This window comes from Bombina bombina, chromosome 12, assembly GCF_027579735.1.
Source record: "Bombina bombina isolate aBomBom1 chromosome 12, aBomBom1.pri, whole genome shotgun sequence".
Classification (NCBI taxonomy): domain Eukaryota; kingdom Metazoa; phylum Chordata; class Amphibia; order Anura; family Bombinatoridae; genus Bombina; species Bombina bombina.
The window spans coordinates 144,545,349-144,567,830 of record NC_069510.1 but is presented as its reverse complement, the minus strand read 5'-3'; the positions used below and the strand labels follow the sequence as shown (position 1 = coordinate 144,567,830).

General features: G+C 45.8%; 1 protein-coding gene across 1 annotated transcript in view; it reads right to left on the bottom strand.

Annotated features, from left to right (window-relative positions):
• WHRN (whirlin) overlaps nucleotides 1-22,482 on the bottom strand; it is a 345,573-nt gene that overhangs the window by 284,997 nt on the left and 38,094 nt on the right.

Here is a 22,482-nt window from a genome sequence, read left to right as displayed (position 1 = left end):
CTATTTGGTGAGAATAATGCCTTGTTCCTGTCTCATATCTGTGGCTTTGTGCACGTTATCTGCGCCCTCTATTCGGTGAGAATAATGCCTTGTTCCTGTCTGATATCTGTGGCTTTGTGCGCGTTATCTGCGCCCTCTGGTGAGAATAATGCCTTGTTCCTGCCTCATATCTGTGGCTTTGTGCACGTTATCTGCGCCCTTTATTCGGTGAGAATAATGCCTTGTTCCTGTCTCTTATCTGTGGCTTTGTGCACGTTATCTGCGCCCTCTATTCGGTGAGAGTAATGCCTTGTTCCTGTCTCATATCTGTGGCTTTGTGCAAGTTATCTGCGCCCTCTATTCAGTGAGAATAATGCCTTGTTCCTGTCTCATATCTGTGGCTTTGTGCACGTTATCTGCGCCCTCTATTTGGTGAGAATAATGCCTTGTTCATGTCTCATATCTGTGGCTTTGTGCATGTTATCTGCGCCCTCTATTTGGTGAGAATAATGCCTTGTTCCTGTCTCATATCTGTGGCTTTGTGCGCGTTATCTGCGCCCTCTATTTGGTGAGAATAATGCCTTGTTCCTGTCTGATATCTGTGGCTTTGTGCACGTTATCTGCGCCCTCTATTTGGTGAGAATAATGCCTTGTTCCTGTCTGATATCTGTGGCTTTGTGCGCGTTATCTGCGCCCTCTGGTGAGAATAATGCCTTGTTCCTGCCTCATATCTGTGGCTTTGTGCACGTTATCTGCGCCCTTTATTCGGTGAGAATAATGCCTTGTTCCTGTCTCATATCTGTGGCTTTGTGCACGTTATCTGCGCCCTCTATTCGGTGAGAGTAATGCCTTGTTCCTGTCTCATATCTGTGGCTTTGTGCACGTTATCTGCGCCCTCTATTTGGTGAGAATAATGCCTTGTTCATGTCTCATATCTGTGGCTTTGTGCATGTTATCTGCGCCCTCTATTTGGTGAGAATAATGCCTTGTTCCTGTCTCATATCTGTGGCTTAGTGCACATTATCTGCGCCGTCTATTCGGTAAGAATAATGCCTTGTTCCTGTCTCATATCTGTGGCTTTGTGCACGTTATCTGCGCCCTCTATTTGGTGAGAATAATGCCTTGTTCCTGTCTCATATCTGTGGCTTTGTGCACGTTATCTGCGCCCTCTATTCGGTGAGAATAATGCCTTGTTCCTGTCTCATATCTGTGGCTTTGTGCACGTTATCTGCGCCCTCTATTTGGTGAGAATAATGCCTTGTTCCTGTCTCATATCTGTGGCTTTGTGCACGTTATCTGCGCCCTCTATTCGGTGAGAATAATGCCTTGTTCCTGTCTCATATCTGTGGCTTTGTGCACGTTATCTGCGCCCTCTGGTGAGAATAATGCCTTGTTCTTGTCTCATATCTGTGGCTTTGTATACGTTATCTGCGCCCTCTATTCAGTGACAATAATGCCTTGTTCCTGTCTCATATCTGTGGCTTTGTGCACGTTATCTGCGCCCTCTATTCGGTGAGAATAATGCCTTGTTCCTGTCTCATATCTGTGGCTTTGTGCACGTTATCTGCGCCCTCTATTCAGTGAGAATAATGCCTTGTTCCTGTCTCATATCTGTGGCTTTGTGCACATTATCTGCGCCCTCTATTCGGTGAGAATAATGCCTTGTTCCTGTCTCATATCTGTGGCTTTGTGCACGTTATCTGCGCCCTCTATTCGGTAAGAATAATGCCTTGTTCCTGTCTCATATCTGTGGCTTTGTGCACGTTATCTGCGCCCTCTATTCGGTAAGAATAATGCCTTGTTCCTGTCTCATATCTGTGGCTTTGTGCGCGTTATCTGCCCCCTCTATTTGGTGAGAAAAATGCCTTGTTCCTGTCTCATATCTGTGGCTTTGTGCGCGTTATCTGCGCCCTCTATTTGGTGAGAATAATGCCTTGTTCCTGTCTCATATCTGTGGCTTTGTGCACGTTATCTGCGCCCTCTATTCGGTGAGAATAATGCCTTGTTCCTGTCTCATATCTGTGGCTTTGTGCGCGTTATCTGCGCCCTCTGGTGAGAATAATGCCTTGTTCCTGCCTCATATCTGTGGCTTTGTGCACGTTATCTGCGCCCTTTATTCGGTGAGAATAATGCCTTGTTCCTGTCTCATATCTGTGGCTTTGTGCACGTTATCTGCGCCCTCTATTCAGTGACAATAATGCCTTGTTCCTGTCTCATATCTGTGGCTTTGTGCACATTATCTGCGCCCTCTATTCGGTGACAGTAATGCCTTGTTCCTGTCTCATATCTGTGGCTTTGTGCACGTTATCTGCGCCCTCTATTCAGTGACAATAATGCCTTGTTCCTGTCTCATATCTGTGGCTTTGTGCACGTTATCTGCGCCCTCTATTTGGTGAGAATAATGCCTTGTTCCTGTCTCATATCTGTGGCTTTGTGCACGTTATCTGCGCCCTCTATTTGGTGAGAATAATGCCTTGTTCATGTCTCATATCTGTGGCTTTGTGCACGTTATCTGCGCCCTCTATTTGGTGAGAATAATGCCTTGTTCCTGTCTCATATCTGTGGCTTTGTGCACGTTATCTGCGCCCTCTATTCGGTGAGAATAATGCCTTGTTCCTGTCTGATATCTGTGGCTTTGTGCGCGTTATCTACGCCCTCTGGTGAGAATAATGCCTTGTTCCTGCCTCATATCTGTGGCTTTGTGCACGTTATCTGCGCCCTTTATTCGGTGAGAATAATGCCTTGTTCCTGTCTCTTATCTGTGGCTTTGTGCACGTTATCTGCGCCCTCTATTCGGTGAGAGTAATGCCTTGTTCTTGTCTCATATCTGTGGCTTTGTGCACGTTATCTGCGCCCTCTATTTGGTGAGAATAATGCCTTGTTCATGTCTCATATCTGTGGCTTTGTTCATGTTATCTGCGCCCTCTATTTGGTGAGAATAATGCCTTGTTCCTGTCTCATATCTGTGGCTTTGTGCACATTATCTGCGCCCTCTGGTGAGAATAATGCCTTGTTCCTGTCTCATATCTGTGGCTTTGTGCACGTTATCTGCGCCCTCTATTCGGTGAGAATAATGCCTTGTTCCTGTCTCATATCTGTGGCTTTGTGCACGTTATCTGCGCCCTCTATTCGGTGACAGTAATGCCTTGTTCCTGTCTCATATCTGTGGCTTTGTGCACGTTATCTGCGCCCTCTATTTGGTGAGAATAATGCCTTGTTCCTGTCTCATATCTGTGGCTTTGTGCACGTTATCTGCGCCCTCTATTCGGTGAGAATAATGCCTTGTTCCTGTCTCATATCTGTGGCTTTGTGCACGTTATCTGCGCCCTCTATTTGGTGAGAATAATGCCTTGTTCCTGTCTCATATCTGTGGCTTTGTGCACGTTATCTGCGCCCACTATTCGGTGACAGTAATGCCTTGTTTCTGTCTCATATCTGTGGCTTTGTGCACGTTATCTGCGCCCTCTATTTGGTGAGAATAATGCCTTGTTCCTGTCTCATATCTGTGGCTTTGTGTACGTTATCTGCGCCCTCTATTTGGTGAGAATAATGCCTTGTTCCTGTCTCATATCTGTGGCTTTGTGCAAGTTATCTGTGCCCTCTATTTGGTGAGAATAATGCCTTGTTCCTGTCTCATATCTGTGGCTTTGTGCGCGTTATCTGCGCCCTCTATTCGGTGAGAATAATGCCTTGTTCCTGTCTCATATCTGTGGCTTTGTGTACGTTATCTGCGCCCACTATTCAGTGAGAATAATGCCTTGTTCCTGTCTCATATCTGTGGCTTTGTGTACGTTATCTGCGCCCTCTATTTGGTGAGAATAATGCCTTGTTCCTGTCTCATATCTGTGGCTTTGTGCACGTTATCTGCGCCCTCTATTCGGTGAGAATGCCTTGTTCCTGTCTCATATCTGTGGCTTTGTGCACGTTATCTGCGCCCTCTATTCGGTGACAGTAATGCCTTGTTCCTGTCTCATATCTGTGGCTTTGTGCACGTTATCTGCGCCCTCTATTTGGTGAGAATAATGCCTTGTTCCTGTCTCATATCTGTGGCTTTGTGCACGTTATCTGCGCCCTCTATTCGGTGAGAATAATGCCTTGTTCCTGTCTCATATCTGTGGCTTTGTGCACGTTATCTGCGCCCTCTATTCAGTGAGAATAATGCCTTGTTCCTGTCTCATATCTGTGGCTTTGTGCACTTTATCTGCGCCCTCTATTCAGTGAGAATAATGCCTTGTTCCTGTCTCATATCTGTGGCTTTGTGCACGTTATCTGCGCCCTCTATTTGGTGAGAATAATGCCTTGTTCCTGTCTCATATCTGTGGCTTTGTGCACGTTATCTGCGCCCACTATTCGGTGACAGTAATGCCTTGTTTCTGTCTCATATCTGTGGCTTTGTGCACGTTATCTGCGCCCTCTATTTGGTGAGAATAATGCCTTGTTCCTGTCTCATATCTGTGGCTTTGTGTACGTTATCTGCGCCCTCTATTCGGTGAGAATAATGCCTTGTTCCTGTCTCATATCTGTGGCTTTGTGTACGTTATCTGCGCCCACTATTCAGTGAGAATAATGCCTTGTTCCTGTCTCATATCTGTGGCTTTGTGTACGTTATCTGCGCCCTCTATTTGGTGAGAATAATGCCTTGTTCCTGTCTCATATCTGTGGCTTTGTGCACGTTATCTGCGCCCTCTATTCGGTGAGAATAATGCCTTGTTCCTGTCTCATATCTGTGGCTTTGTGCACGTTATCTGCGCCCTCTATTTGGTGAGAATAATGCATTGTTCCTGTCTCATATCTGTGGCTTTGTGCACGTTATCTGCGCCCTCTATTCGGTGAGAATAATGTCTTGTTCCTGTCTCATATCTGTGGCTTTGTGCACGTTATCTGCGCCCTCTATTCGGTGAGAATAATGCCTTGTTCCTGTCTCATATCTGTGGCTTTGTGCGCGTTATCTGCGCCCTCTATTCGGTGACAGTAATGCCTTGTTCCTGTCTCATATCTGTGGCTTTGTGCAAGTTATCTGCGCCCTCTATTCGGTGACAGTAATGCCTTGTTCCTGTCTCATATCTGTGGCTTTGTGCACGTTATCTGCGCCCTCTATTCGGTGACAATAATGCCTTGTTCCTGTCTCATATCTGTGGCTTTGTGCACGTTATCTGTGCCCTCTATTCGGTGACAGTAATGCCTTGTTCCTGTCTCATATCTGTGGCTTTGTGCACATTATCTGCGCCCTCTATTCGGTGAGAATAATGCCTTGTTCCTGTCTCATATCTGTGGCTTTGTGCACGTTATCTGCGCCCTCTATTCGGTAAGAATAATGCCTTGTTCCTGTCTCATATCTGTGGCTTTATGCACGTTATCTGCGCCCTCTATTCGGTGAGAATAATGCCTTGTTCCTGTCTCATATCTGTGGCTTTGTGCACGTTATCTGCGCCCTCTATTCGGTGACAGTAATGCCTTGTTCCTGTCTCATATCTGTGGCTTTGTGCGCGTTATCTGCCCCCTCTATTTGGTGAGAAAAATGCCTTGTTCCTGTCTCATATCTGTGGCTTTGTGCGCGTTATCTGCGCCCTCTATTTGGTGAGAATAATGCCTTGTTCCTGTCTCATATCTGTGGCTTTGTGCACGTTATCTGCGCCCTCTATTCGGTAAGAATAATGCCTTGTTCCTGTCTCATCTCTGTGGCTTTATGCACGTTATCTGCGCCCTCTATTCGGTGAGAATAATGCCTTGTTCCTGTCTCATATCTGTGGCTTTGTGCACGTTATCTGCGCCCTCTATTCGGTGACAGTAATGCCTTGTTCCTGTCTCATATCTGTGGCTTTGTGCGCGTTATCTGCCCCCTCTATTTGGTGAGAAAAATGCCTTGTTCCTGTCTCATATCTGTGGCTTTGTGCACGTTATCTGCGCCCTCTATTCGGTGAGAATAATGCCTTGTTCCTGTCTCATATCTGTGGCTTTGTGCACGTTATCTGCGCCCTCTGGTGAGAATAATGCCTTGTTCCTGTCTCATATCTGTGGCTTTGTGCATGTTATCTGCGCCCTCTATTTGGTGAGAATAATGCCTTGTTCCTGTCTCATATCTGTGGCTTTGTGCACATTATCTGCGCCCACTATTCAGTGAGAATAATGCCTTGTTCCTGTCTCATATCTGTGGCTTTGTGCACGTTATCTGCGCCCTCTATTCAGTGAGAATAATGCCTTGTTCCTGTCTCATATCTGTGGCTTTGTGCATGTTATCTGCGCCCTCTATTTGGTGAGAATAATGCCTTGTTCCTGTCTCATATCTGTGGCTTTGTGCACATTATCTGCGCCCTCTATTCAGTGAGAATAATGCCTTGTTCCTGCCTCATATCTGTGGCTTTGTGCACATTATCTGCGCCCTCTATTCAGTGAGAATAATGCCTTGTTCCTGTCTCATATCTGTGGCTTTGTGCACGTTATCTGCGCCCTCTGGTGAGAATAATGCCTTGTTCCTGTCTCATATCTGTGGCTTTGTGCACGTTATCTGCGCCCTCTATTCGGTGAGAATAATGCCTTGTTCCTGTCTGATATCTGTGGCTTTGTGCACATTATCTGCGCCCTCTGGTGAGAATAATGCCTTGTTCCTGTCTCATATCTGTGGCTTTGTGCACGTTATCTGCGCCCTCTGGTGAGAATAATGCCTTGTTCCTGTCTCATATCTGTGGCTTTGTGCACGTTATCTGCGCCCTCTATTCAGTGACAATAATGCCTTGTTCCTGTCTCATATCTGTGGCTTTGTGCACGTTATCTGCGCCCTCTATTTGGTGAGAATAATGCCTTGTTCCTGTCTCATATCTGTGGCTTTGTGCACGTTATCTGCGCCCTCTATTCGGTGAGAATAATGCCTTGTTCCTGTCTGATATCTGTGGCTTTGTGCACGTTATCTGCGCCCTCTGGTGAGAATAATGCCTTGTTCCTGCCTCATATCTGTGGCTTTGTGCACGTTATCTGCGCCCTTTATTCGGTGAGAATAATGCCTTGTTCCTGTCTCTTATCTGTGGCTTTGTGCACGTTATCTGCGCCCTCTATTCGGTGAGAGTAATGCCTTGTTCCTGTCTCATATCTGTGGCTTTGTGTTCTGTGGCTTTGTGCACGTTATCTGCGCCCTCTATTCAGTGAGAATAATGCCTTGTTCCTGTCTCATATCTGTGGCTTTGTGCACGTTATCTGCGCCCTCTATTTGGTGAGAATAATACCTTGTTCATGTCTCATATCTGTGGCTTTGTGCATGTTATCTGCGCCCTCTATTTGGTGAGAATAATGCCTTGTTCCTGTCTCATATCTGTGGCTTTGTGCGCGTTATCTGCGCCCTCTATTTGGTGAGAATAATGCCTTGTTCCTGTCTGATATCTGTGGCTTTGTGCACGTTATCTGCGCCCTCTATTTGGTGAGAATAATGCCTTGTTCCTGTCTGATATCTGTGGCTTTGTGCGCGTTATCTGCGCCCTCTGGTGAGAATAATGCCTTGTTCCTGCCTCATATCTGTGGCTTTGTGCATGTTATCTGCGCCCTTTATTCGGTGAGAATAATGCCTTGTTCCTGTCTCTTATCTGTGGCTTTGTGCACGTTATCTGCGCCCTCTATTCGGTGAGAGTAATGCCTTGTTCCTGTCTCATATCTGTGGCTTTGTGCACGTTATCTGCGCCCTCTATTTGGTGAGAATAATGCCTTGTTCATGTCTCATATCTGTGGCTTTGTGCATGTTATCTGCGCCCTCTATTTGGTGAGAATAATGCCTTGTTCCTGTCTCATATCTGTGGCTTAGTGCACATTATCTGCGCCGTCTATTCGGTAAGAATAATGCCTTGTTCCTGTCTCATATCTGTGGCTTTGTGCACGTTATCTGCGCCCTCTATTTGGTGAGAATAATGCCTTGTTCCTGTCTCATATCTGTGGCTTTGTGCACGTTATCTGCGCCCTCTATTCGGTGAGAATAATGCCTTGTTCCTGTCTCATATCTGTGGCTTTGTGCACGTTATCTGCGCCCTCTATTTGGTGAGAATAATGCCTTGTTCCTGTCTCATATCTGTGGCTTTGTGCACGTTATCTGCGCCCTCTATTCGGTGAGAATAATGCCTTGTTCCTGTCTCATATCTGTGGCTTTGTGCACGTTATCTGCGCCCTCTGGTGAGAATAATGCCTTGTTCCTGTCTCATATCTGTGGCTTTGTGCACGTTATCTGCGCCCTCTATTCAGTGACAATAATGCCTTGTTCCTGTCTCATATCTGTGGCTTTGTGCACGTTATCTGCGCCCTCTATTCGGTGAGAATAATGCCTTGTTCCTGTCTCATATCTGTGGCTTTGTGCACGTTATCTGCGCCCTCTATTCAGTGAGAATAATGCCTTGTTCCTGTCTCATATCTGTGGCTTTGTGCACGTTATCTGCGCCCTCTATTCGGTGAGAATAATGCCTTGTTCCTGTCTCATATCTGTGGCTTTGTGCACGTTATCTGCGCCCTCTATTCGGTAAGAATAATGCCTTGTTCCTGTCTCATATCTGTGGCTTTGTGCACGTTATCTGCGCCCTCTATTCGGTAAGAATAATGCCTTGTTCCTGTCTCATATCTGTGGCTTTGTGCACGTTATCTGCGCCCTCTATTCGGTGAGAATAATGCCTTGTTCCTGTCTCATATCTGTGGCTTTGTGCACGTTATCTGCGCCCTCTATTCGGTGACAGTAATGCCTTATTCCTGTCTCATATCTGTGGCTTTGTGCGCGTTATCTGCCCCCTCTATTTGGTGAGAAAAATGCCTTGTTCCTGTCTCATATCTGTGGCTTTGTGCGCGTTATCTGCGCCCTCTATTTGGTGAGAATAATGCCTTGTTCCTGTCTCATATCTGTGGCTTTGTGCACGTTATCTGCGCCCTCTATTCGGTGAGAATAATGCCTTGTTCCTGTCTCATATCTGTGGCTTTGTGCGCGTTATCTGCGCCCTCTGGTGAGAATAATGCCTTGTTCCTGCCTCATATCTGTGGCTTTGTGCACGTTATCTGCGCCCTTTATTCGGTGAGAATAATGCCTTGTTCCTGTCTCATATCTGTGGCTTTGTGCACGTTATCTGCGCCCTCTATTCAGTGACAATAATGCCTTGTTCCTGTCTCATATCTGTGGCTTTGTGCACATTATCTGCGCCCTCTATTCGGTGACAGTAATGCCTTGTTCCTGTCTCATATCTGTGGCTTTGTGCACGTTATCTGCGCCCTCTATTCAGTGACAATAATGCCTTGTTCCTGTCTCATATCTGTGGCTTTGTGCACGTTATCTGCGCCCTCTATTTGGTGAGAATAATGCCTTGTTCCTGTCTCATATCTGTGGCTTTGTGCACGTTATCTGCGCCCTCTATTTGGTGAGAATAATGCCTTGTTCATGTCTCATATCTGTGGCTTTGTGCACGTTATCTGCACCCTCTATTTGGTGAGAATAATGCCTTGTTCCTGTCTCATATCTGTGGCTTTGTGCACGTTATCTGCGCCCTCTATTCGGTGAGAATAATGCCTTGTTCCTGTCTGATATCTGTGGCTTTGTGCGCGTTATCTGCGCCCTCTGGTGAGAATAATGCCTTGTTCCTGCCTCATATCTGTGGCTTTGTGCACGTTATCTGCGCCCTTTATTCGGTGAGAATAATGCCTTGTTCCTGTCTCTTATCTGTGGCTTTGTGCACGTTATCTGCGCCCTCTATTCAGTGAGAGTAATGCCTTGTTCTTGTCTCATATCTGTGGCTTTGTGCACGTTATCTGCGCCCTCTATTTGGTGAGAATAATGCCTTGTTCATGTCTCATATCTGTGGCTTTGTTCATGTTATCTGCGCCCTCTATTTGGTGAGAATAATGCCTTGTTCCTGTCTCATATCTGTGGCTTTGTGCACGTTATCTGCGCCCTCTGGTGAGAATAATGCCTTGTTCCTGTCTCATATCTGTGGCTTTGTGCGCGTTATCTGCGCCCTCTATTTGGTGACAGTAATGCCTTGTTCCTGTCTCATATCTGTGGCTTTGTGCACGTTATCTGCGCCCTCTATTTGGTGAGAATAATGCCTTGTTCCTGTCTCATATCAGTGGCTTTGTGCACGTTATCTGCGCCCTCTATTTGGTAAGAATAATGCCTTGTTCCTGTCTCATATCTGTGGCTTTGTGCGCGTTATCTGCGCCCTCTATTTGGTAAGAATAATGCCTTGTTCCTGTCTCATATCTGTGGCTTTGTGCACATTATCTGCGCTGTCTATTTGGTGAGAATAATGCCTTGTTCATGTCTCATATCTGTGGCTTTGTGCACGTTATCTGCGCCCTCTATTTGGTGAGAATAATGCCTTGTTCATGTCTCATATCTGTGGCTTTGTGCACATTATCTGCGCCCTCTATTTGGTGAGAATAATGCCTTGTTCATGTCTCATATCTGTGGCTTTGTGCACGTTATCTGCGCCCTCTATTTGGTGAGAATAATGCCTTGTTCCTGTCTCATATCTGTGGCTTTGTGCACGTTATCTGCGCCCTCTATTCGGTGACAATAATGCCTTGTTCCTGTCTCATATCTGTGGCTTTGTGCGCGTTATCTGCGCCCTCTATTCGGTGAGAATAATGCCTTGTTCCTGTCTCATATCTGTGGCTTTGTGCACGTTATCTGCGCCCTCTATTTGGTGAGAACAATGACTTGTTCCTGTCTCATATCTGTGGCTTAGTGCACATTATCTGCGCCGTCTATTCGGTAAGAATAATGCCTTGTTCCTGTCTCATATCTGTGGCTTTGTGCACGTTATCTGCGCCCTCTATTTGGTGAGAATAATGCCTTGTTCCTGTCTCATATCTGTGGCTTTGTGCACGTTATCTGCGCCCTCTATTCGGTGAGAATAATGCCTTGTTCCTGTCTCATATCTGTGGCTTTGTGCACGTTATCTGCGCCCTCTATTTGGTGAGAATAATGCCTTGTTCCTGTCTCATATCTGTGGCTTTGTGCGCGTTATCTGCGCCCTCTATTTGGTGAGAATAATGCCTTGTTCCTGTCTCATATCTGTGGCTTTGTGCACATTATCAGCGCCCTCTATTCGGTGAGAATAATGCCTTGTTCCTGTCTCATATCTGTGGCTTTGTGCACATTATCAGCGCCCTCTATTCGGTGAGAATAATGCCTTGTTCCTGTCTCATATCTGTGGCTTTGTGCGCGTTATCTGCGCCCTCTATTTGGTGAGAATAATGCCTTGTTCCTGTCTCATATCTGTGGCTTTGTGCACATTATCAGCGCCCTCTATTCGGTGAGAATAATGCCTTGTTCCTGTCTCATATCTGTGGCTTTGTGCACGTTATCTGCGCCCTCTATTCGGTAAGAATAATGCCTTGTTCCTGTCTCATATCTGTGGCTTTGTGCACGTTATCTGCGCCCTCTATTCGGTGAGAATAATGCCTTGTTCCTGTCTCATATCTGTGGCTTTGTGCACGTTATCTGCGCCCTCTATTCGGTGACAGTAATGCCTTGTTCCTGTCTCATATCTGTGGCTTTGTGCGCGTTATCTGCCCCCTCTATTTGGTGAGAAAAATGCCTTGTTCCTGTCTCATATCTGTGGCTTTGTGCGCGTTATCTGCGCCCTCTATTTGGTGAGAATAATGCCTTGTTCCTGTCTCATATCTGTGGCTTTGTGCACGTTATCTGCGCCCTCTATTCGGTGAGAATAATGCCTTGTTCCTGTCTGATATCTGTGGCTTTGTGCACGTTATCTGCGCCCTCTGGTGAGAATAATGCCTTGTTCCTGCCTCATATCTGTGGCTTTGTGCACGTTATCTGCGCCCTTTATTCGGTGAGAATAATGCCTTGTTCCTGTCTCATATCTGTGGCTTTGTGCGCGTTATCTGCGCCCTCTATTCAGTGACAATAATGCCTTGTTCCTGTCTCATATCTGTGGCTTTGTGCACATTATCTGCGCCCTCTATTCGGTGACAGTAATGCCTTGTTCCTGTCTCATATCTGTGGCTTTGTGCACGTTATCTGCGCCCTCTATTTGGTGAGAATAATGCCTTGTTCCTGTCTCATATCTGTGGCTTTGTGCACGTTATCTGCGCCCTCTATTCGGTGAGAATAATGCCTTGTTCCTGTCTGATATCTGTGGCTTTGTGCGCGTTATCTGCGCCCTCTGGTGAGAATAATGCCTTGTTCCTGCCTCATATCTGTGGCTTTGTGCACGTTATCTGCGCCCTCTATTCGGTGAGAATAATGCCTTGTTCCTGTCTCTTATCTGTGGCTTTGTGCACGTTATCTGCGCCCTCTATTCGGTGAGAGTAATGCCTTGTTCCTGTCTCATATCTGTGGCTTTGTGCAAGTTATCTGCGCCCTCTATTCAGTGAGAATAATGCCTTGTTCCTGTCTCATATCTGTGGCTTTGTGCACGTTATCTGCGCCCTCTATTTGGTGAGAATAATGCCTTGTTCATGTCTCATATCTGTGGCTTTGTGCATGTTATCTGCGCCCTCTATTTGGTGAGAATAATGCCTTGTTCCTGTCTCATATCTGTGGCTTTGTGCGCGTTATCTGCGCCCTCTATTTGGTGAGAATAATGCCTTGTTCCTGTCTGATATCTGTGGCTTTGTGCACGTTATCTGCGCCCTCTATTTGGTGAGAATAATGCCTTGTTCCTGTCTGATATCTGTGGCTTTGTGCGCGTTATCTGCGCCCTCTGGTGAGAATAATGCCTTGTTCCTGCCTCATATCTGTGGCTTTGTGCACGTTATCTGCGCCCTTTATTCGGTGAGAATAATGCCTTGTTCCTGTCTCTTATCTGTGGCTTTGTGCACGTTATCTGCGCCCTCTATTCGGTGAGAGTAATGCCTTGTTCCTGTCTCATATCTGTGGCTTTGTGCACGTTATCTGCGCCCTCTATTTGGTGAGAATAATGCCTTGTTCATGTCTCATATCTGTGGCTTTGTGCACGTTATCTGCGCCCTCTATTTGGTGAGAATAATGCCTTGTTCCTGTCTCATATCTGTGGCTTAGTGCACATTATCTGCGCCGTCTATTCGGTAAGAATAATGCCTTGTTCCTGTCTCATATCTGTGGCTTTGTGCACGTTATCTGCGCCCTCTATTTGGTGAGAATAATGCCTTGTTCCTGTCTCATATCTGTGGCTTTGTGCACGTTATCTGCGCCCTCTATTCGGTGAGAATAATGCCTTGTTCCTGTCTCATATCTGTGGCTTTGTGCACGTTATCTGCGCCCTCTATTTGGTGAGAATAATGCCTTGTTCCTGTCTCATATCTGTGGCTTTGTGCACGTTATCTGCGCCCTCTATTCGGTGAGAATAATGCCTTGTTCCTGTCTCATATCTGTGGCTTTGTGCACGTTATCTGCGCCCTCTGGTGAGAATAATGCCTTGTTCTTGTCTCATATCTGTGGCTTTGTATACGTTATCTGCGCCCTCTATTCAGTGACAATAATGCCTTGTTCCTGTCTCATATCTGTGGCTTTGTGCACGTTATCTGCGCCCTCTATTCGGTGAGAATAATGCCTTGTTCCTGTCTCATATCTGTGGCTTTGTGCACGTTATCTGCGCCCTCTATTCAGTGAGAATAATGCCTTGTTCCTGTCTCATATCTGTGGCTTTGTGCACATTATCTGCGCCCTCTATTCGGTGAGAATAATGCCTTGTTCCTGTCTCATATCTGTGGCTTTGTGCACGTTATCTGCGCCCTCTATTCGGTAAGAATAATGCCTTGTTCCTGTCTCATATCTGTGGCTTTGTGCACGTTATCTGCGCCCTCTATTCGGTAAGAATAATGCCTTGTTCCTGTCTCATATCTGTGGCTTTGTGCGCGTTATCTGCCCCCTCTATTTGGTGAGAAAAATGCCTTGTTCCTGTCTCATATCTGTGGCTTTGTGCGCGTTATCTGCGCCCTCTATTTGGTGAGAATAATGCCTTGTTCCTGTCTCATATCTGTGGCTTTGTGCACGTTATCTGCGCCCTCTATTCGGTGAGAATAATGCCTTGTTCCTGTCTCATATCTGTGGCTTTGTGCGCGTTATCTGCGCCCTCTGGTGAGAATAATGCCTTGTTCCTGCCTCATATCTGTGGCTTTGTGCACGTTATCTGCGCCCTTTATTCGGTGAGAATAATGCCTTGTTCCTGTCTCATATCTGTGGCTTTGTGCACGTTATCTGCGCCCTCTATTCAGTGACAATAATGCCTTGTTCCTGTCTCATATCTGTGGCTTTGTGCACATTATCTGCGCCCTCTATTCGGTGACAGTAATGCCTTGTTCCTGTCTCATATCTGTGGCTTTGTGCACGTTATCTGCGCCCTCTATTCAGTGACAATAATGCCTTGTTCCTGTCTCATATCTGTGGCTTTGTGCACGTTATCTGCGCCCTCTATTTGGTGAGAATAATGCCTTGTTCCTGTCTCATATCTGTGGCTTTGTGCACGTTATCTGCGCCCTCTATTTGGTGAGAATAATGCCTTGTTCATGTCTCATATCTGTGGCTTTGTGCACGTTATCTGCGCCCTCTATTTGGTGAGAATAATGCCTTGTTCCTGTCTCATATCTGTGGCTTTGTGCACGTTATCTGCGCCCTCTATTCGGTGAGAATAATGCCTTGTTCCTGTCTGATATCTGTGGCTTTGTGCGCGTTATCTACGCCCTCTGGTGAGAATAATGCCTTGTTCCTGCCTCATATCTGTGGCTTTGTGCACGTTATCTGCGCCCTTTATTCGGTGAGAATAATGCCTTGTTCCTGTCTCTTATCTGTGGCTTTGTGCACGTTATCTGCGCCCTCTATTCGGTGAGAGTAATGCCTTGTTCTTGTCTCATATCTGTGGCTTTGTGCACGTTATCTGCGCCCTCTATTTGGTGAGAATAATGCCTTGTTCATGTCTCATATCTGTGGCTTTGTTCATGTTATCTGCGCCCTCTATTTGGTGAGAATAATGCCTTGTTCCTGTCTCATATCTGTGGCTTTGTGCACATTATCTGCGCCCTCTGGTGAGAATAATGCCTTGTTCCTGTCTCATATCTGTGGCTTTGTGCACGTTATCTGCGCCCTCTATTCGGTGAGAATAATGCCTTGTTCCTGTCTCATATCTGTGGCTTTGTGCACGTTATCTGCGCCCTCTATTCGGTGACAGTAATGCCTTGTTCCTGTCTCATATCTGTGGCTTTGTGCACGTTATCTGCGCCCTCTATTTGGTGAGAATAATGCCTTGTTCCTGTCTCATATCTGTGGCTTTGTGCACGTTATCTGCGCCCTCTATTCGGTGAGAATAATGCCTTGTTCCTGTCTCATATCTGTGGCTTTGTGCACGTTATCTGCGCCCTCTATTTGGTGAGAATAATGCCTTGTTCCTGTCTCATATCTGTGGCTTTGTGCACGTTATCTGCGCCCACTATTCGGTGACAGTAATGCCTTGTTTCTGTCTCATATCTGTGGCTTTGTGCACGTTATCTGCGCCCTCTATTTGGTGAGAATAATGCCTTGTTCCTGTCTCATATCTGTGGCTTTGTGTACGTTATCTGCGCCCTCTATTTGGTGAGAATAATGCCTTGTTCCTGTCTCATATCTGTGGCTTTGTGCAAGTTATCTGTGCCCTCTATTTGGTGAGAATAATGCCTTGTTCCTGTCTCATATCTGTGGCTTTGTGCGCGTTATCTGCGCCCTCTATTCGGTGAGAATAATGCCTTGTTCCTGTCTCATATCTGTGGCTTTGTGTACGTTATCTGCGCCCACTATTCAGTGAGAATAATGCCTTGTTCCTGTCTCATATCTGTGGCTTTGTGTACGTTATCTGCGCCCTCTATTTGGTGAGAATAATGCCTTGTTCCTGTCTCATATCTGTGGCTTTGTGCACGTTATCTGCGCCCTCTATTCGGTGAGAATGCCTTGTTCCTGTCTCATATCTGTGGCTTTGTGCACGTTATCTGCGCCCTCTATTCGGTGACAGTAATGCCTTGTTCCTGTCTCATATCTGTGGCTTTGTGCACGTTATCTGCGCCCTCTATTTGGTGAGAATAATGCCTTGTTCCTGTCTCATATCTGTGGCTTTGTGCACGTTATCTGCGCCCTCTATTCGGTGAGAATAATGCCTTGTTCCTGTCTCATATCTGTGGCTTTGTGCACGTTATCTGCGCCCTCTATTCAGTGAGAATAATGCCTTGTTCCTGTCTCATATCTGTGGCTTTGTGCACTTTATCTGCGCCCTCTATTCAGTGAGAATAATGCCTTGTTCCTGTCTCATATCTGTGGCTTTGTGCACGTTATCTGCGCCCTCTATTTGGTGAGAATAATGCCTTGTTCCTGTCTCATATCTGTGGCTTTGTGCACGTTATCTGCGCCCACTATTCGGTGACAGTAATGCCTTGTTTCTGTCTCATATCTGTGGCTTTGTGCACGTTATCTGCGCCCTCTATTTGGTGAGAATAATGCCTTGTTCCTGTCTCATATCTGTGGCTTTGTGTACGTTATCTGCGCCCTCTATTCGGTGAGAATAATGCCTTGTTCCTGTCTCATATCTGTGGCTTTGTGTACGTTATCTGCGCCCACTATTCAGTGAGAATAATGCCTTGTTCCTGTCTCATATCTGTGGCTTTGTGTACGTTATCTGCGCCCTCTATTTGGTGAGAATAATGCCTTGTTCCTGTCTCATATCTGTGGCTTTGTGCACGTTATCTGCGCCCTCTATTCGGTGAGAATAATGCCTTGTTCCTGTCTCATATCTGTGGCTTTGTGCACGTTATCTGCGCCCTCTATTTGGTGAGAATAATGCATTGTTCCTGTCTCATATCTGTGGCTTTGTGCACGTTATCTGCGCCCTCTATTCGGTGAGAATAATGTCTTGTTCCTGTCTCATATCTGTGGCTTTGTGCACGTTATCTGCGCCCTCTATTCGGTGAGAATAATGCCTTGTTCCTGTCTCATATCTGTGGCTTTGTGCGCGTTATCTGCGCCCTCTATTCGGTGACAGTAATGCCTTGTTCCTGTCTCATATCTGTGGCTTTGTGCAAGTTATCTGCGCCCTCTATTCGGTGACAGTAATGCCTTGTTCCTGTCTCATATCTGTGGCTTTGTGCACGTTATCTGCGCCCTCTATTCGGTGACAATAATGCCTTGTTCCTGTCTCATATCTGTGGCTTTGTGCACGTTATCTGTGCCCTCTATTCGGTGACAGTAATGCCTTGTTCCTGTCTCATATCTGTGGCTTTGTGCACATTATCTGCGCCCTCTATTCGGTGAGAATAATGCCTTGTTCCTGTCTCATATCTGTGGCTTTGTGCACGTTATCTGCGCCCTCTATTCGGTAAGAATAATGCCTTGTTCCTGTCTCATATCTGTGGCTTTATGCACGTTATCTGCGCCCTCTATTCGGTGAGAATAATGCCTTGTTCCTGTCTCATATCTGTGGCTTTGTGCACGTTATCTGCGCCCTCTATTCGGTGACAGTAATGCCTTGTTCCTGTCTCATATCTGTGGCTTTGTGCGCGTTATCTGCCCCCTCTATTTGGTGAGAAAAATGCCTTGTTCCTGTCTCATATCTGTGGCTTTGTGCGCGTTATCTGCGCCCTCTATTTGGTGAGAATAATGCCTTGTTCCTGTCTCATATCTGTGGCTTTGTGCACGTTATCTGCGCCCTCTATTCGGTAAGAATAATGCCTTGTTCCTGTCTCATATCTGTGGCTTTATGCACGTTATCTGCGCCCTCTATTCGGTGAGAATAATGCCTTGTTCCTGTCTCATATCTGTGGCTTTGTGCACGTTATCTGCGCCCTCTATTCGGTGACAGTAATGCCTTGTTCCTGTCTCATATCTGTGGCTTTGTGCGCGTTATCTGCCCCCTCTATTTGGTGAGAAAAATGCCTTGTTCCTGTCTCATATCTGTGGCTTTGTGCGCGTTATCTGCGCCCTCTATTTGGTGAGAATAATGCCTTGTTCCTGTCTCATATCTGTGGCTTTGTGCACGTTATCTGCGCCCTCTATTCGGTGAGAATAATGCCTTGTTCCTGTCTGATATCTGTGGCTTTGTGCGCGTTATCTGCGCCCTCTGGTGAGAATAATGCCTTGTTCCTGCCTCATATCTTTGGCTTTGTGCACGTTATCTGCGCCCTTTATTCGGTGAGAATAATGCCTTGTTCCTGTCTCATATCTGTGGCTTTGTGCACGTTATCTGCGCCCTCTATTCAGTGACAATAATGCCTTGTTCCTGTCTCATATCTGTGGCTTTGTGCACATTATCTGCGCCCTCTATTCGGTGACAGTAATGCCTTGTTCCTGTCTCATATCAGTGGCTTTGTGCACGTTATCTGCGCCCTCTATTTGGTGAGAATAATGCCTTGTTCCTGTCTCATTTCTGTGGCTTTGTGCACGTTATCTGCGCCCTCTATTTGGTGAGAATAATGCCTTGTTCCTGTCTCATATCTGTGGCTTTGTGCACGTTATCTGCGCCCTCTATTTGGTGAGAATAATGCCTTGTTCATGTCTCATATTTGTGGCTTTGTGCACGTTATCTGCGCCCTCTATTTGGTGAGAATAATGCCTTGTTCCTGTCTCATATCTGTGGCTTTGTGCACGTTATCTGCGCCCTCTATTCGGTGAGAATAATGCCTTGTTCCTGTCTGATATCTGTGGCTTTGTGCGCGTTATCTGCGCCCTCTGGTGAGAATAATGCCTTGTTCCTGCCTCATATCTGTGGCTTTGTGCACGTTATCTGCGCCCTTTATTCGGTGAGAATAATGCCTTGTTCCTGTCTCTTATCTGTGGCTTTGTGCACGTTATCTGCGCCCTCTATTCGGTGAGAGTAATGCCTTGTTCCTGTCTCATATCTGTGGCTTTGTGCACGTTATCTGCGCCCTCTATTTGGTGAGAATAATGCCTTGTTCATGTCTCATATCTGTGGCTTTGTTCATGTTATCTGCGCCCTCTATTTGGTGAGAATAATGCCTTGTTCCTGTCTCATATCTGTGGCTTTGTGCACGTTATCTGCACCCTCTATTCGGTGAGAATAATGCCTTGTTCCTGTCTCATATCTGTGGCTTTGTGCACATTATCTGCGCCCTCTATTCGGTGACAGTAATGCCTTGTTCCTGTCTCATATCTGTGGCTTTGTGCACGTTATCTGCGCCCTCTATTCAGTGAGAATAATGCCATGTTCATGTCTCATATCTGTGGCTTTGTGCACGTTATCTGCGACCTCTATTTGGTGAGAATAATGCCTTGTTCCTGTCTCATATCTGTGGCTTTGTGCACGTTATCTGCGCCCTCTATTCGGTGACAGTAATGCCTTGTTCCTGTCTCATATCTGTGGCTTTGTGCACGTTATCTGCGCCCTCTATTCAGTGAGAATAATGCCTTGTTCCTGTCTCATATCTGTGGCTTTGTGCACTTTATCTGCGCCCTCTATTCAGTGAGAATAATGCCTTGTTCCTGTCTCATATCTGTGGCTTTGTGCGCGTTATCTGCGCCCTCTATTCGGTGAGAATAATGCCTTGTTCCTGTCTCATATCTGTGGCTTTGTGCACGTTATCTGCGCCCTCTATTCAGTGAGAATAATGCCTTGTTCCTGTCTCATATCTGTGGCTTTGTGCACGTTATCTGCGCCCTCTATTCAGTGAGAATAATGCCTTGTTCCTGTCTCATATCTGTGGCTTTGTGCACATTATCTGCGCCCTCTATTTGGTGAGAATAATGCCTTGTTCATGTCTCATATCTGTGGCTTTGTGCACGTTATCTGCGCCCTTTATTCGGTGAGAATAATGCCTTGTTCCTGTCTCTTATCTGTGGCTTTGTGCGCGTTATCTGCGCCCTCTATTCAGTGAGAATAATGCCTTGTTCCTGTCTCATATCTGTGGCTTTGTGCGCGTTATCTGCGCCCTCTATTCAGTGAGAATAATGCCTTGTTCCTGTCTCATATCTGTGGCTTTGTGCACGTTATCTGCGCCCTCTATTCAGTGAGAATAATGCCTTGTTCCTGTCTCATATCTGTGGCTTTGTGCACGTTATCTGCGCCCTCTATTTGGTGAGAATAATGCCTTGTTCCTGTCTGATATCTGTGGCTTTGTGCACGTTATCTGCGCCCTCTATTCGGTGAGAATAATGCCTTGTTCATGTCTGATATCTGTGGCTTTGTGCGCGTTATCTGCGCCCTCTGGTGAGAATAATGCCTTGTTCCTGCCTCATATCTGTGGCTTTGTGCACGTTATCTGCGTCCTTTATTCGGTGAGAATAATGCCTTGTTCCTGTCTCATATCTGTGGCTTTGTGCACGTTATCTGCGCCCTCTATTCAGTGACAATAATGCCTTGTTCCTGTCTCATATCTGTGGCTTTGTGCACATTATCTGCGCCCTCTATTCGGTGACAGTAATGCCTTGTTCCTGTCTCATATCTGTGGCTTTGTGCACGTTATCTGCGCCCTCTATTTGGTGAGAATAATGCCTTGTTCCTGTCTCATATCTGTGGCTTTGTGCACGTTATCTGCGCCCTCTATTTGGTGAGAATAATGCCTTGTTCCTGTATGATATCTGTGGCTTTGTGCACGTTATCTGCGCCCTCTATTCGGTGAGAATAATGCCTTGTTCCTGTCTCATATCTGTGGCTTTGTGCACGTTATCTGCGTCCTTTATTCGGTGAGAATAATGCCTTGTTCCTGTCTCATATCTGTGGCTTTGTGCACGTTATCTGCGCCCTCTATTTGGTGAGAATAATGCCTTGTTCCTGTCTCATATCTGTGGCTTTGTGCACGTTATCTGCGCCCTCTATTCGGTGAGAATAATGCCTTGTTCCTGTCTCATATCTGTGGCTTTGTGCACGTTATCTGCGCCCTCTATTCGGTGACAGTAATGCCTTGTTCCTGTCTCATATCTGTGGCTTTGTGCAAGTTATCTGCGCCCTCTATTCGGTGAGAATAATGCCTTGTTCCTGTCTCATATCTGTGGCTTTGTGCACGTTATCTGCGCCCTCTATTCGGTGAGAATAATGCCTTGTTCCTGTCTCATATCTGTGGCTTTGTGCACGTTATCTGCGCCCTCTATTCGGTGAGAATAATGCCTTGTTCCTGTCTGATATCTGTGGCTTTGTGCACATTATCTGCGCCCTCTATTCAGTGAGAATAATGCCTTGTTCCTGTCTGATATCTGTGGCTTTGTGCGCGTTATCTGCGCCCTCTGGTGAGAATAATGCCTTGTTCCTGCCTCATATCTGTGGCTTTGTGCACGTTATCTGCGCCCTTTATTCGGTGAGAATAATGCCTTGTTCCTGTCTCATATCTGTGGCTTTGTGCACGTTATCTGCGCCCTCTATTCAGTGAGAATAATGCCTTGTTCCTGTCTCATATCTGTGGCTTTGTGCACGTTATCTGCGCCCTCTATTTGGTGACAGTAATGCCTTGTTCCTGTCTCATATCTGTGGCTTTGTGCACGTTATCTGCGCCCTCTATTCGGTGAGAATAATGCCTTGTTCCTGTCTCATATCTGTGGAATTACTGGTTACAGCGATGTATCAGTCAGTATGATTAATACTGTATAAGTGTATGTGGGCGTACTCATAATTGCTAGTTATTTGTTCTGTGCTATAAACCTGTCTAATATCTATTAATATCTACTGTCTCTGTGGCATTTCTGCCTGTATCTCAGTCTTGGGTTTTTGTAAAGACGGTCACATTACTTGGATTTACCAGCAAAATAGCTGTATCTGATTTAAAGGGACAGTCAACACCAATGTTTTTGTGCCTAAAAAGATAAATAATCCCTTTATTACCCATTCCCCAGTTTCGCATGACCAACACTGTTATATTAATACAACTTTTACCTCAGTGATTACATCTAAGCCTCTTCTGAAACCCCACTGATCACATGACTTTGTATTTATTATCTATTGACTTCCATTTTAACCAATTAGTGCTGTGCACAAACCACGGGCGTGAGCACAATGTTATCTATATAGCCCACATGAACTAGCAGTCTCCTGTTGTGAAAAGCTAATAAAAAAATCATGTGATAAGAGGCTGTGTGTAGTGGCTTAGAAACGGGCAGACATTTAGAGGTTTAAAGGTTATAAAGTAAATTAATATAACAATGTTGGTTATGCAAAGCTGGGGCATGGGTAGTAAATGCGTTATCTATCTTTTTAGACAATAACAATGTTGGTGTAGACTGTCCCTTTAAAGGGGCATGACATTCAAAATCTTTCTTTCATGATTCAGACAGAGCATGCAATATACAATTTACTTCTATTACCAAATTTACTTTGTAGTCATAGTATTCTTTTGTTGAAGAGCATACTTAGGTAGGCAGCAGGTTGTACACACTTTTGAGCACTAGATGGCCGTAGTGTTGCCACACATGAAGAATTCATGCAAAACTGCTGCCATATAGTGCACATTTCTGAGCCTATTTAGCTATGCTTTCCAACAAATGATACAAAGAGAATTAAGAAAACTTGATAACAGAAGAACATTTGAAAGTTGTACACTCTATCTAAATCCTGACTGAAAATGTTTTAACTGTACAAGACCTAGGCTGAACTC